Source organism: Anser anser (assembly GCF_964211835.1).
Source record: "Anser anser genome assembly, chromosome: 14".
Lineage (NCBI taxonomy): Eukaryota > Metazoa > Chordata > Aves > Anseriformes > Anatidae > Anser > Anser anser.
Genome location: NC_139735.1, coordinates 14,827,683 through 14,844,007, shown reverse-complemented (window position 1 = coordinate 14,844,007; position 16,325 = coordinate 14,827,683). Strand labels below are relative to the sequence as shown.

Here is a 16,325-nt window from a genome sequence, read left to right as displayed (position 1 = left end):
ATAGTGGACTTCTGAGCTATTTTCTTTCCCTGTGTTCAGGGAAATGGGGCTTTATGACACAGAGATTTTCCCCCCAGAGTTAACAATGAAGCAAGGCTTACATTTCTGAAGCCAAGAGACAGGATTCCAGAAATATTTACAGTATAGATGTGATAATCATGCTTTGTTTCTCAGGGAAAATGCAGCAGCATTTTAAGTAGCCAAAAGACTTTTAAAACTTCCTGCCAGTCCTGGGGCTTTAAGCAGAATTCCAGTTCAGAGTCTTGATATGTGACAGCTCATGGGAAAAAAATCTGAGTGGCAGTTTCCCTCTGTTTGTCCAGAAAAATGGCAAACTACAGAAATAGAGAAATAGAAAACTACAGAAATAGAAAATATGTAAACTTCAAGAAGGTGAAGTGTTTGGGGGCTATGTTTTATTTTTTTTCAGTTGTTTTTTCTAATTTTTTCAGACACTTTTGTCTTTCCTTGCCCCAAGCAAAAGTAAATTTGAGCAATTTGTTCCCTCCCTTACACCCTTTACTTCTTTCTTTCCTTTTCTTTTTCTGTCCCCTGTAGTGAAGACAGGTAAAGCCACAGACTAAAAGCAGCCAAGCAAGAAGAGAACAAATTCTTGAGACCAAAACATGAAAACAGGGACTTATAAATTATGAAAGAATAATAATAAATGAGAAGCCAGCCTTAAGATTTTGGTGGAGCAATTATTCAACATGGAATGCAAAGGCAAAAGAAAGGCTGATACTAGCTGGAAAAGAGAAAGCTTTAATATTGTGACTTTAAAAGGAGTTTCTGTGTGTAAGACTTGAAATTTGCTATGGAATTCTTTCAGAACAAGTATTTAGTTTTAATTAGCAGGGTGGTATCTTGGTTAATGGCATTCTTTGAATTCTTCAGTGGCCATGAAATGCTGAGGCCTTATTAAAGATGAACATAGGGGAAAAAAAAGGAGCCACAAGAGAAGAATATACTTTCCCCATTTCCTAAATTGAATGTTCTAAGCTACATGTCATAGCTTTCAACTTTAAAATATATTGTTAATTGAAAGAACACTATGAATGTTTATGGAAATGCAGTGGAGCATTCAGGGGTGTAGCCCATCTTCTCAGGTTGTGGATACGCTGCAACCAGCATTGCTCTGAGCTTTGAGCTTTGTTACAGCGGTGCAGCTCCTGCACACAGTACCCAGCTGACCTGAGAGTGCTTTTTACAGAAATATCTTGGCTAGAACTACTTCATGCTTTTGTGAGTTTATCAAATAAATAGCTAGAAAATACTTCTAAGCCAACATAAATAGTGCTGTGCAACACTGTTTCACCTCCTATTTTCAACTAATGTAGCTACATAACAATACTCATATGACCTCAATCTTATTTTAGAAAAGGAAGAATATTTGGTATGAAGCAGACGGGCTACTACATTGTGTAAATACCTTGCAGGGTCTTTATACATGAAATACATGTACAATGTATAATAGCTACAATGACTTAGACTGATGGTCCAGATAGCTCAGTATACTGACTCTAAGAGCGGCCATAAGCAGTCAAGAGAAGAATAGAAAGTCAGCAGTCTCCTTAGAGATCCTAGAGGAGTCTACATTCAATATGCAAAATACTAAACACTCTCTGGTAGCCCTCCACAAAGCTGAAGCAAACACATGCTTAGGTTACTCCCAATTCCCGCTAATGCAAATATCAATATAATTCAAAGCTTCTGTCTTCTGGAATTAACAGATTAATTTGATTAAATGAATAAGAAAGCATCTCATGTTACCCCTAACTGTAACACATTTAGTATTTGCATATAGTTTGAATGAAGGTTGTCAAAGTCATGCAAACTAGAAGTTGAGAAATCAAGTTTCTGAACAGATAGAGATCTTGAAATATAAAAGGTGATACAGACTTGGTCTCTGCTGAAATTTATATGTTTTTCTGTTTAGAGCTTCCATAATTCCATCAGGAAAACTTTTCTGACAGTTCAAAGAGAACTTCCAGTAACACATTCCCGTAGTCCTCAGAAATTGAAACAAACTTGTATCACCCATGAGATCTAGTTCTTATGTTATGTATACACTCAAAATACACATAGTAAACTGAATAAATAGCTCTATAATAGTCTAAGTGGTTACAGATGGCACTGCAGTCTTAAAAGGGGTTATGTCTACTGTTTTGTGTGTGGTTGGGTTTTTTTGTTTGGTTAGTTTTTGTTAGATAAATATCATATTCTATAGTTTATAATTTCAGGACATTTCAAAAGTAGTTAGACACAGTGAATTCCAGGGAGAGATGACAGCCCCAGTGCTTAAAAATACCCATTTTACAGTTACATTTTCCCCCTTCAGTGCTGTTTGTCACAACTGTGTTGGAAGTCTCTATAATATACTCCTTTTGGACTCTGGTCCAAGAAACAATCTTTAAAATTAATTTTAATACTTGAAAAACTCCATGACTTTCTATTAGGGAAAGTAGCATAAACACAAAAATAAAAAAGAGAAAAATACAGAGAGAAGTTGAACTTGTATGTCTAAAGGCTTCTTTATATCTCCCCACCTAGACAGGTAAGCCTGATAAGCACTCTGTTCTCCTACTGCCCATCTCCCCTCCTCTACTTCCTTAAATATTTGCAGTTACAAAAACAGTGAATTAACAAAATTATTTAAACTTAACAATGGGTTAATTAGCATCCATATAGAATCTTAAAACTGGAGGTAAAAAATTAAGAAATATATAAATAATAAAACGACTATTCCTTTATCCTTATAGTCAAATAAATCTTGTTCTTCTATACACCTGAATCAAGCCAATTCTATGCTATGGATGGATTCTTTGTATGAGGACCTAAGGGTAACTAACTTGTAGCTAGCTGGGATTTTAGATGCGTCAACTATTTAAAACCCATAGCAGTTTGTGAAAACAATACATTTCAAATCTGATTGTTGTGTTTTAAATGATAAACTAAAAAGATATTTATACCCTCTTGAAATAGTCTAAATTCTTGTGGACAGAATTTGAAACATGCTTTTAGATTTAAGATACTCAGAGTTCTGAACAGAACAAATTCATACATTTACTGTTAGTGTGAAAACATGCCAGTTAAAAGATCAGTCTTTTCTTTGATCCCAGAGTCCATTCTCACTAGCAGATATTCTCAGAGTACTCTCCTCAGGAGAAGGGGCCCTCTTATTATCATTTCTTGCTATAACCACTACACAGGAAAAAAACAAACAAACAAACAAACAAAAAATGCTTTCTTCTTTTAGTCCTTCGAACTGTTAGGCTAGACTTACAAGTGTTGAACGGTTACTGCAGAGCATTAGTTCAGCAAAGCCAAGAAGCTGTTATTTGACTATTGCAGCCCTCTTTCGACACAATATAAAATATTCCCTTACTATTACATGAATATCTCCTGTTTTAGAGCACAGGTTCAGACTTTGAGCAAGTTGCTCCCACAAGACTGCTGGGAAAGGTTCTCTCTGCTGACACTCAGAAGTTTCACTAGCTTCCTTTGTTTCTCTAAGGGATTTTATTTTGTTTTGTTTTGGACAGAGCTCCTGGCTTAGCAGATCTACTTCCTGAAAGACTCTAACCCAGTAACTGTACTTCCTTGTCCTGTCCATCTCTCAGGAAATGACTGCGTTTCAGGAGCTGTTAACCCCCTGTTTCCAGGGTCTTGTGTGTGATCTCTGCTTTCCTATCCAATGGTTCTGCTACTTATTTTCAGGCACCTGTGTTTTAGTTATGCTGTGCTTTCACCAGAAAACTTCTGCAAAAGCATTAACTTTTTTTTTTTGATACAAGTTGAGATAATATCCAGGGAACGCTGAACGATGTGCTGAATACTCCAGCTCAAGAATAGAACATTGTTAGGGGAAAAACCAGCACAGGTTTTTATATTTAGACTAAGTACAAACAACGAAAGGAGCTCTTTTGACACTTGGCTCTCTAGATATGATTTTAGGATGGATAGCTCTGGTACACTGCTTTTCTCGTGAAAACGCCACATTCATGAGTCCCATTGAGGAATTGTTTCAGTTTGTGAGTTCTGCTAGTAATTTTCCAATATCGCATCAGTAAAAATCTGCAAGAATGACCCTTGGCTTAGTAGGGTTAATGCTTTCCTTTATACCTGTGCCTTCTGTCTTTAAATGTGATTCAACCTCAGAGGTTTTACAGAAGTCTTCTTTTTTACGAGAAAGGCATTAAAAAAAAAATCTATGGGTGTGGTAAGGTGGCCAGGGAGAAAGCATGCACTGAGTAAATCCTGATATAAAACATAGACTTGAGTTCCTTTTGATTTTAGGGGTTTTGCTAGTTTATTGATTCTATTTAAAGCTACAGCAGCTAAATAGAACCTGTTCTGGGCTGGGTTCCTGAGCTACCTCATCTTCCATGAGTAAAGTCTATTCTGGTTGCTTGGTTTATGTTGTCATCTAATTATCTTGTAGATTTTGAGAGCAAGAGTTTCTGATCAGCAAGACTAAAGAGCCATTAAACACTGAGAAAGTAACTTTCATACTAACATAGTTTGCTATTGTCCATTTTCTTGGGTAGCACTTGAACCTGTTTTTCTTCACTGTAATTCAAAATCATGATTAAGCTGCTGAAAATACCCCTCTCACATGTAAATTTTGCTTTTGGACTGGTGCATTAATTCAACAGAATCTGTTGTCTGAAGACCTTAAACTCCTTCCGCACCGGCCCCAGGCTGTTAATATCTGAATTTCGGACTGAAACAAGGAGCTTAATAATTGCATCCTACACCCGCTGGAATCAGTAGAACTTTTCATAAAGATCCCACTGCTTGCAGAGCTGCATAGTAACTCATTCAGCATATCCCTGATATTTAGCAGCAGAGGTCAAAACTTCATCCCAGTCTTAATTCTGCCCACAGGGGGTTTTCCTCCAGTTGCTTTCACGGCACTTGCCTGGTGCACAGGTAGCACAAGATCTAGAAGTTCACGATGAAGCCTTTTATTCAGATTGCTTGGAGTTGAGTCTTTCAAAGTAAAGCCATCTCCCTATGTTTTTGCAAGCAATTCTTGGTTAATTTTACAGTCCAGTGAGGCCTAGTTTTTCATCTGTATGTTTTGCTTGTTTGTTTGTTGTTAAGGAGGACAAGCTGTAGAATCTCTTCTATTATGGGAGAAATTATGGTCTGATCTTCTAGAAGAGCAACCTTTATTAATATGTCATATTTGATTTGTATTGTCCAAACCTGTGTTTAAAACATGTAGGGGTATTGTTTTTTTTAACTGTTATACATAAATTTTCACTCATTTTATGATACTTCGAGAGCTTTGACCCACAGCCCACCAGAGGAATCTCACCTAAAAGAGAGATCTCCCTGTGTTCAGTGGGATGTCCAAAACAGTTAAGATGGGTCCTATGATTCAGAACAGTATAATGGAAAAAAATTATATTGAAGTACGTATGCTTTTCTGCAAGTGCTTTATTGCAAGCCAACAAAATATTAACAATACCCATATTTTATTGATACATACGTTCTGTATCTTTTTAATGTCATGTGAGAATGCATGGACCGCGAGGCATACATTACAGCATCTGTATCAATACTGACATGACATATTTTATGTTGCCATGCATAATATTAGAATGAAACTACTGACTGCCAACTCCATGCAAATTATGGATTTTTGGAGAGGAGGGGTCTTGTGTGAATTATGGGCATTATGTTTCTTGTTTTAGAGGTGCCGCTTATTGTTCTATTATTGCCTAAGTGACAGTGCTGTTTATGTAGTTTGTACACCATAGCACCTGCAAAGAGTGCCTCTGATGAAGACAAATACAACTGATGTAGGTAGTAAATACAGCCTTGTATAGGGTATTTACTGCAGTGTTAAAATTTGTGAATACAGTGCAGTGTGCTTTTCTCAGAGAGGAGAGCAGAAAGGTGGGAAGGTTTGGAAACTTCTGTGATTTGATGATAGTAAGGGAATAAGGAGAAAACAGAATCTATCTAAAGCGGGAAATGAGGAGGGATGGACTTTCCAAAGACACTGAGTGGGTAGTTGAAACACACCTGCTAGGTGAAGGCATCTGCACTTTTTCCTTCTGTTGGTAGCAAGGCTGCATTAAGTCTTTCTCACTGAGGCAGAAGACAGCTTTGCGAGAAAAGCAGGCTACTGCATTCTTCAGTTTTCACCTGTGTGTAAAACTACTGCGGTGCCCGACGTTTTGCTGAGGGCTAATGACAAGGAGCAACCTGTCTAAAAAACAGTGTGTCTGGAAGGGCCCGTGTGTTTGTGGTCTCAGCTTTGAGAAGGGTTTGCTGCTGATTACATCACTCTTTTGTCAAATTCCAGAAGGTGTGTTATGGCTCAGATGTCTGGAGCAGGAAAACAGAAATGGACATCAGAAAGTTGCTTTAATTAATAAAGTTCTTGCTAAGTTTCCTATAAGAAATGAAGAAATGCAGGGAAAGAAAGCTTTCCTTATTCAGAGCTCAGTAATTTAGACACAAATTCAAATTTGCTTGTCTAAACTTCAGGGGTACAGCACTAAAACGTTCTAGGAGATAAGGACACATTTGGGAAGATAGAGGGGTTCACAGGCTTGGGCATTAGCAGGAAAGTCAGAAAATTTGCTCTCTGCTTCTTGACTTTGTAGTTGATTTTTTTCTGCAAGTCACTTCATGTCTCTGTTAGGGCTGGGCACTCTTTTCATCACCTGCTTGCTATGTGTCTGTCTCAAGAGGATCCTGGTATTTTTCATAGATGGTGAACACATATGAAATAAATGAATAGAACCAGAATCAGGCCAAACGTTTGGCACCAAAGTATAAAGTCAGGCTGTTTGGACTGCTGTGTGAACATACTTATGAATTAGGTTTCAGGATGAATGAATCTATTCATTTATCTCAGGTTTTTAGATTCTACTTGCCAATGGAACTTTCCAGTATCGTCTGAGACTTGCGGGATGTTGTTGTTAAAAAAGAATATCTTTTTGGAAAATACTTGTGCAGGCAGCATATGTTTTTAGTGTATGTTAAATATTGCAATGGTTAAATTGAAATGAGGAACAGGCATGCAGCACCATATTGTTATTTGCTGTGAAGTGATTTAACAAATGTTTGAACAGCTGTTGCTGAGTAGACCCTGTTGATGTAAGTAGTGTAATCAGGAAAGCTGGTGTTTTGGTTGTTTACAGTAGACAAAGATTAATCAAATAATTCACTGCTTGGATATGGGACTCTATATAAATGCAATATAGAGTTAATGTAATTTATGATAAAGTCTGTCAAGTCCAGCATTGCGTCTGTAGTGATTTTTGTTGAAGATACATGTTTCTCATGTTCCAGAAAAGATGAGAGGGTTTTGGCTAATCCAGCAGTCAAGCAAGTGAAATTGCCTCAGAGAGCATCAGGACAGTTGCTGACCTTTATATTACTTATCAAAATTCTTCAGGTTCCAGAAATGGACTGTCCCTCAGCCATAATTCTAGGGACCAACAAAGTGGCTGCCAGACAGATTGATCATTTGTAGCAGAAAAATACAATTTCTGTAGATAGCACCATTTGCTGTGGAAATACTCTGTTCTGCACAAATATTTGTATACCCATAAGTTCTTTGTAGTAATGTTGTAGGGGAAAGAATATGCAGTTTATATACAGTAAGGAATGCAGTGAATCCATCCTCATTCCTTTGGTATGTTCCTATGTACTGCTTTCTCACCGGGAAAGACAAGTGTAGAAGAGTCTTAGGAAATTAATTGCTTTCTAATGGGCTTCACAGTCACTTCTTATGGACTTCATTGAAGGGAGAGCTGAGGTGTGATGCCAGGGAGCCACTAGTGTTTATGCTGTACAGCTTTGGATCGTAAAGGCATTTAACATCTGCAATGAAACACTTTTGTGGTGGTTTTTTTTTTGTTGTTGTTGTTGTCTTTACACTACATTGCATTGCCTTAGCCTCTCAGAAGTTCTTCAGGCTTTTTACAAAGAAGAAAATACTTAGTGGAACATAAAAAGGACTTTCTTATATTAAGGAAAAAGGCATAGTGAGGTATGCTTATTGCCAGACTGATTTTAAAAGAAAAAAAAATCCTTTCCAGGAGAGTTAGAAGTGACTAAGATGCCTTTATTGCAAGGAATGCTATGTAACAATAAAATATTCAATAAAATTTATATTGCTGCTACAATAACTAAGGCATGATATTTAAATAAAATATCACTACTTTTATGATTGAACACTGTGATACGAGTTAACAACCAAAAGGAAGGATTTAACTGGATTTCATCTCTTCTGAAGGATAAAAGCTGTCAGGTTGTGTATGGACAGCTGTGAGGGCATTCCAGGTAGCTGATTACTTGAGAGTAAGGTGAAGCAGTGGCTGTAGGTGTGAGGCATTGTGCTGCAGCTCCTCTAATGACATGCAGTGTGTCTTCATAGTTACTCTGCTGTGGAGGGCAAGCCATCAGAAATTCATACTTTGAATTAGCTTTGTTTAGCTTGATGGGTGAAAAAGTGCCTAGAAAGAGACTTAGTCAAGGGATCTTGCAAGGCAATGGAGGATGTCAAGGTGGGCTTGAATACAGTCGGGGAGGAAGCCTGTGCTGCAAGTCTCTTGTTGGTATCCACTTGGCTAGTTTAAAAACACCTCTGTGTGTTCTTTTTGTTCCTTTTTTGTAGCGTAAGTAAATTCCAAGTTGGAAACCTAGTGAGATTTGTTCTTTGACTTTGTGACTTTGGTCATTGGCATTTTCAATCTGTGTTAAAGATTTTTGTAATTTTCTTTTAATGTTCCCAGTACAACCTTTTCTATTTCACCTTTTCCCTTGATGACTGCATTTAAGAATATAAGTTGTTTTAATTAACACTTGGTCTTAATAATAAGCCACAAAACTGGTCACCTAGACAATCAGTGGGCAAATAGCAATATTAGGGTAAGTGATGATGTGTTTGTCTTGATGAACTTTAATGGTAGCAATTTCAATAATTCATTCAGTGATAGGTACAAGCTACCCTGAAGATAATGAATCTGCTTTCAGCAAGAAATGGGAATAGACTGAAAAAAAGCAGTTGTCTTAATTATGATAATTATGTTAATTTAGGCTTTAAGTAGTAGCAGACTTGCACTTTATATGTTTAATACTTCAGTTAACTACAGAGATTAAGGAAAATGAGACATCTCAGAGATTCAATCTACCATTTGATGTAAGAAATGCTAAAAAGCTTTCTGGGAAAAAAAGCAATATGAAGAAATCAAATGCTGTGGGAAATGGGTTGTTATAGCCATCTCTCTCACAGACTTACAATATCTTAACCAGGGGAAGAAGGATCATATTTGCAGATAAAGCACTGGAGCCCATTTGTTTAGAGTAGCTGAGGACCTGAGCCATTAGTTCACTGGAGGCTGCATCTTCCACTGATCCAACCTTCTGAACAGTTGTTTTAGCTACTATCTTATGAAGTGGTGAGAGTCTGAGTCTTATTGTGTTGAATCTCCTTTGAAGGATTAGGGCAAGCTCAAGGCTATTTCCTTTCAAATCAAACTATAGACAGACCTTTCTTTGCAGTGAAGTGTCAAGTCTTAATGGATTCAGAAAGAATATCATCATCATCCTTTGTGACTCTATATGTCCAATTGTGCCTAAATACATTGGAAATTGTTTTGCTCCATGGTATGGAGTAATAGTATTTTCTTAGCATTTGTATGATTTCCAAAGCTTTGTTTTCAAAGCAAAAGAATCTTCACATTCACATTTCTTTCCTGCACAAAACAGAATGAATGTTTAACCATGATCTGTGAATTGACGGGATACCTGACTCTTAAACATAATAGATTATATCCAGAAATCTTTATTTCCTTAGTGCAAATATAGCCTTACTCTGTAATTATAAAATAGACTTATAGATAGATAATAATGCCCCAGAGACGTATAGCCATAATCTCCTAGGGAAAAAGAGAAAAAAAAAAAAGCAGTTACTTGTTTATGCAGTGTCTAGTTCTATAGAATGAGAACTATGGTATGGTTGCAGATCACTCACGGAAAACCTCACTCATTACTTATAGGCAAAAAATAAACCCGTTCGTTCGTTCGTTTGTTTCATTTTTAACCTAGTCAAGCAGCTGTCTTCCAAGCACCAACCTTACATAAGATGCTTCCTGCATACAATATTAAAAGATGGCAATTCTTAGTATAATACTATCACTTAAACCATAGTAGGTAGTTCCTCAGCTCTTAAAAGTATGAAAGTCAGGGGCTATAGCGAATGTTGTAGCTATCGAAAAGTGAAAACCAATTATCAGTGTCCATCTAAGCGATTTCTGACCTGAATTTCATTTTGGATGCCTTGACTGACCAGTATATTCTATCTGACCCTGAATATGAAAGAAAATTCTTGTTATGGGAATGCCAAAATGAAGCAAAAGAAAGTTGACCCGTCTTTGCCACTCTTTTACTGAGATCAGACCATGTTTGGGGTTATTACTGTACAGGAATTTAAACTCAGAGTGACTCAATTGCTTTCAAAAGCCTTATGCCTGGAGGAAGTGACTATGATGGGACAACATATACAGACTCAAGAAAAGAGTGCCTTGTGTCTCAAGTGTCATATGAAATACAAAGAAAATGAGTTTAAAAACAGTTTGTATTTCAAGTCTTGCAAGGTACACCAACCAATTCACTCAGAAATTTTACAATGCAGGAAAAATATGAGTGCTGGGCAATTTTATCCAGAAAAAAAAAAATAATGGAAAAACTATATGCCATTATTCTCTGAAACATTTACAATAACCTTCACAAGAAGGACAACAAAAACACTGAGTCTGTGGCTGAATTAAGCAGGTACTTCATTTTAGATATCTTGATATTTGCTGGTACATGAACCAGAAACATCAGGTAATGAAAGAAAAGAGGAAATATACAAACTGCAACACTAGTTATTTCAGGTTTGAGAGGCTATAACTTTTATGAAGTTCTATAATAACCACAGTAAAAAGTATGAATTGGTATTTGCTGGAATATACCCCAGATTCATACATCTTTTAATCTGTCTAGCTATTTAGAAGGCCCTCTGCACCACTACAGTTGAATTTCTCAGAAACATTAATTGATTTTATCTTCTCAACCCTCCTGTGAGGTAAGAAAATATAATCTCCATTTTGCAAATGATGAACTAAGAAAGTATGTGACCTAAATGACTGAAGTCAGAAAGGAAATCTAGGTTTAAGGCAAAAATTGATCCAGGCAATCTGAGACCATCCTCCAGCAAGAGGACATGCTGTACAGGACATGTCCTACACCTGCAGTGTCACTATCCCCCACGTCTCCATTTAGGCTGGGTCATCTCTTCAGGGCAGCCTTAGAACTGCCCTGCCTTTTCACTGACTTGCCTGGAACTGTATTTCACATTGCTCCTTGGAGTCAAATTGGCTTGGGTCAGGCTGTTTCCATGTGTAGGCAGGAGGTATTACATGCTGCCATTTGTGCAGGCTTCTCCAGCTGTCTTTAACTAGCTCGTTCTAACACCCAGAGCCATGTAGCCACACTACCATGGAATGCCAACGGATGGAGACTGCTTTGAAATACACCCCTAGTAGTGCCTGTGTTAATGAACTGCAGTTATGGTAGCATATATGCCCTCAAAAATCATTTTTAGGGAGGGAGATGAAACTGTAGTGATTGAGGCTTAGATGCATTATCAACTGTGCAACAAATCGGTAAGGAAGGTTTGTGCAGTGACTGGGCAGTTCCACAGCTGTGATGGTGGCAGAGGATGTCGTTAATTTAATTCTCTACCCTTACTACACCCCTCAGCTACCACACCATGACCAGTATTGCTTTACGTCACTCTGTGTCAACTGCAGCCTGATTCTCTGGCATGTTCTTCCCCAAGTAAACCCTGCAGTTCCCCTCAGAGGGCTTTTCCAACACAGCCAGCTGCTATCTATCTTGGTCTCTAATCTGTGCTATAATGCAGGCCCATTTTCCAGGCAGTGTTTACTGAAAACACAGGAGCGTGCCTGGCTCCCTTAGCCATACCTCCTCCGACCCTCCCACTCCCTGGCAGGCAGCACGGCTATGGAGGTCAGGCTGCAGGACTCTCCTCCTGCCTTTGAGAGAGCAGGGAGTAAAATCAGCAACCCATAAGCCCATTAATCCTGACAGGTTTGTGGTTGCTCCGTGTGAGGTTCAGAGAGTTCATTGTGCTTACAGCTAGTCAAAGTGGCAGATAATAAAGCAAACAGTAACACAAGTGAAATCCTCATTAGAGATTAAAGTGTTACACTGCAGGAAAGATTCAGGATAGGAGAACACAGGGCAAGATCAAGGCTTTCACTGCGATTAGTCATTTTAAAATAACATTTCTAAAAAGAGCAGAAAAGAGATAATGAACAAGGTCAAAAACAATAAGGGATAATTATGAGGTTGATGTTACTAACAAATGATAGTGGAGAGCAGAAAGGAAAAAACTGACTCTTACTGTAGTCCTTTGTACTAGGAAATGTACAAACCTTTAATGAGAATGCACATAAGAAATGTAAACTTCCTTGTGTTTGCTGCTGTAGCTTAATCATAGTTAAGACCCATACATTCTGTGATCACTTACACTCATGATTCTGTAAGGAAGCACTAAAGTTTGGGGAGTGAAAACCATCTGGTGCTGCCTACATCAATAGTTTTATCCCTGTTTCCTAACAACCAAGATCATGGCAAGTTAATTAGGGACTTTGAATAATTTTTTTCTAAATTTCTTTGCAGCTTGTTCTGAACCAATCTACCCCTTCCTATCCTTCTTAGGTGACCTGTCTTATTTTAGGGACATGAAGAGCTACATTATTGTTTTTTCCTTACTGTATGATTAAACCATCATCTGGTATGACAAATCCCAGCTGGCACCCATCATCAGCATATGTCCCACTGACTGTACTTGGCCACCCTTTTCTCTGGGAATTGAAGGGAGCAGAAAGGAAGCAGGTGGAATGATTTTTTTCTCAACCTGTGAAATGTAGGCTGAACATTCACGCTTTAAAAGAGGGCTTTTAGGAGCCTACTCTACTCTTGTTAGAGCCAGTGGGAACTCTTTTGTGTCAGTGGAAGCAAGACAAGATTTCAAGTTGCATCTTGTGTTCTGCATATTTCCTGTCTCCAGAAATTTGTTACCATTTATTAGAGATCATGATAGCTGTTAGACTTTTTAGTCAAATAAGACAAATACACCTCCATTCTCTCAGAATAAGATTACTGAATAAGCTACATACTTATTCAGTAATCAGCACAATTTTAAAGTTCATAAGCTTTGTTTCTTTAAACATTTGGTGTAAAGGTTAGGAGCAGTGGTCTCAAAAGGAGACAAAGAAGTCAGAGTGGACAGGAGCCACTCCACAGTCACACATGAATGCCAAGGCTCTTTTACTGTACAGACCTGTTTAATGTCTGGTGTCAATATGCTTGGGCACTAGCAGGATATTTTTGCATATGGTAGTGCGTGTGTTTTTTCTACTAAATCTGTCTGGTAACAACTTAGGAGACAACATATTTTCCTCTTAGCATTTTGTTTTCTTGTCAGTAATTGAGCACAAGGAAAAATATTTGTTCCAGAAACAAACAAACAAAAACACCTTAAAATATACGGAATTATTTTCTGACTGTCACAACTTTACTCCTCTTTGTTGTGTTTCTTGGGTCGCAGTTAGAAAACAGACTAGTTTCTTGTCGGGGTTTCAGCTCTACATTGCTTCAGTGAGGGAGTATCACAGCTTTTAGATGTTTTTCTGGCAACAAAGGAAAAAAAAAGTGCCCTACTGCATGGCTAAAGGAAAAAAATGATACTCTGTTCTCATTTGCTACAGGTGCTAACAGAAGGCTGTGAGGAATCTGAATGACAGCAACAGTGAAACTTGATATGAAACTCAAGAATATGGGCACTTTTACTTAGAGCAAGTGAAATCATTAAATATTGATCAATATTTGTATAAGGAGAACTAAGAAGCTCAGATTAATGTAGCGATCTATTGACTAAGATGCATTTTGAAGTGATACTGAGAAAAGTTATTTTAAAACACAGTTACCTACAAAACCGTATCACTACTCTGGAAATAAACTGGTTGTTCTCAACTCAAAAGCAGTTGCAAAGAGGTTTATTACATGAGAAATGTGTGCAATATAACTAAATAGTTAGTTCCTTTGTTGACAGGAGTTCTGGTAATAAATGCCAAGAACTTGGACATGTGTTTTTTTCAACCTCCCTAAGGGGATTTTCAGAATTAAGAACTTGTAGCAACTACTTTCTTTTCTGTTTGAAGCATCTTTAGAAGGATGAAATGGTATTCACGTAAGTATTTCACTTAAGGAACAAAATCTCTAGACTTGATTTAAATAGATAAATAGATAAATAAATAGATAGTGATAAGATTATCACTAAAACACTTAGATCTTGAACAAGGTAGTGGGAGTTTGTCAGCCTTGATAATATTCACTTTTCTTGCTGTTCTCTTCCATTTCTTCTTCCTCCTACAGTGTAATGAACAACATCTATTTTAGAAGAAATTTGCAGCATGATAGGCAGAACAACCTTCAAACTACCCCACACCTCTGAAGATCAATGGACTGAGTAAATGGTCCAGTATTTGTTATTTTGATTTGGCTCAGTTGAACATTGCCCTTAGTATCTGTCAATTTCTTGGAAATGAAGAAAACTTGTTATTCAGAACAGGAAATCATAGATACCATCCCAGGAAATGAGGTTATCTTCCACTTAACTCTCAGCATTTCTTATTCAAGTGGAGCATGAATCATTTGCTGTAGGATGATGAAAATACAGGAAAATACTGAGTGAAGTTGAAAGCAATTTGTAAGAGAGGCTTGAAGTTTTATGGCACTGGAAATGTTAAATGTCTGTGCTTGCTCATTTGAGATCACTACATGTAATGAAACTTTTCTGAAACCCTAAAAGCATGTGGAACACAGAAGTCCACAGTGATGGTGCTCACACCCACACCTGGCTGCTCACTCAGTGTGGGCCCGGTCAAGGCGCAGTAGCAAACTCTACCTGGAGAATCCTGCTAGGCCCTACTTCTGTCCCCCCTCCACTTAGTAACAACTTCCCCTAACTTACAGAGTGTAAGAGTTGGATTTTTTTTTCTTTTCTGAAATCAGTTCTCAGAGAAATGTTTATTCTTCTGAGTAGTGTACCTGATGCAAAGGCGCGTGATATACTGATACTGATGCATGTACAGCGTTTATTAGCACAGGTAGGTGAGGAAGAGTTAAAGGTTTTCATTTCATTTTCTTTGTCTGAAAAGAGCATTAAATGAGGATACTCATATCTTTTGTATATATATTTTATGATACAGTTTGTGTTTCCCCCATTATTTCAATTTCAAGCTTCAAGATAAACACCAGGGAGAGAGTGATTTTAGAGGGGTGAAAAAGGCAGATGAATTGGATTTATATCTTTGCTGTAAAATTTGGTACTTAAAAAAAATCAAACTGTGAAAAATGCCAACAATAGACAGTCTGTTCTGTTATTCAGAGGTAAAAGATAAAAGATAAGCCTCTTGGCAACCAGAAATCCATTTCAGCAGCTTCTGAAGTGTCACAGACTAGTCTGTGAAGACATTTCGTAATAACACTGATAAAGATCATGTAGTATTGAACTGATCTGCAAACATGCAAACACAGACTGAACTTATGTGTGTCATTGTGCATGTGTATTCATGAGGATTTGTGAACAAGTGGAAGGACAGCATTTCAAAAATTCTGTAGTAAAGTAAGAGGAGTTTATTGCTCATTAACTTTCTTCCTTTTTTTTTTCTGCATGTGAAGATAAATGAGATCTTAGCAAAAAAATTTCTGATTCATCAATATAGCCATTACAGGGAAAAAAAGCAAATAAGTAACGTTTTGAGCTTTGAGGTCTAAGACTTTATAAAGGGAAGGGTACAAAAGACAGTGCAGCAGTCAAGTCAGGAAAATGGCAATGAATTTTCAGTGGTGTGCTTGACTTCCTTTTTCATTGTCAGTGTCTTATTCTGGAATCCATATCTTATTACTGACTGCTGATTAAATTATTCAGTGGTTATTTGAAAGTTAGCAAACAGATTTTCTCTAAATCTAAATACAATTATCACAAACATAGGAGTGGATAGGATGGTGATACGAGATGCTTTCTCATTTAAGCAGTAGCTCCAGTCTACCAGACCTCATACTTTTAAGTTACTGGCTATTCTGCCCTGTTAGAAACATGGTGATTTCACGTGTTAATAGTACCTTGGATGTAAGATGTAAATCTACTACTTAAACTGTGTGGATGTAGGCATTTTTGACAATGCTTCCTATTTGTTAGGGCAGAATAGGCTTTCACA

The 16,325-nt window shown here is 37.5% G+C and overlaps 1 protein-coding gene across 1 annotated transcript in view; it reads left to right on the top strand.

Annotated features, from left to right (window-relative positions):
- Positions 1–15,666: 15,666 nt before the first annotated feature.
- Positions 15,667–16,325, top strand: part of LOC310881215 (uncharacterized protein C5orf58 homolog) — a 45,940-nt gene continuing 45,281 nt past the window's right edge. Inside the window, exon 1 of the mRNA XM_083798247.1 lies at positions 15,667–15,730. The gene's annotated coding sequence lies outside the window, so the exon portion shown is untranslated. The remainder of the gene's footprint in view (positions 15,731–16,325) is intronic.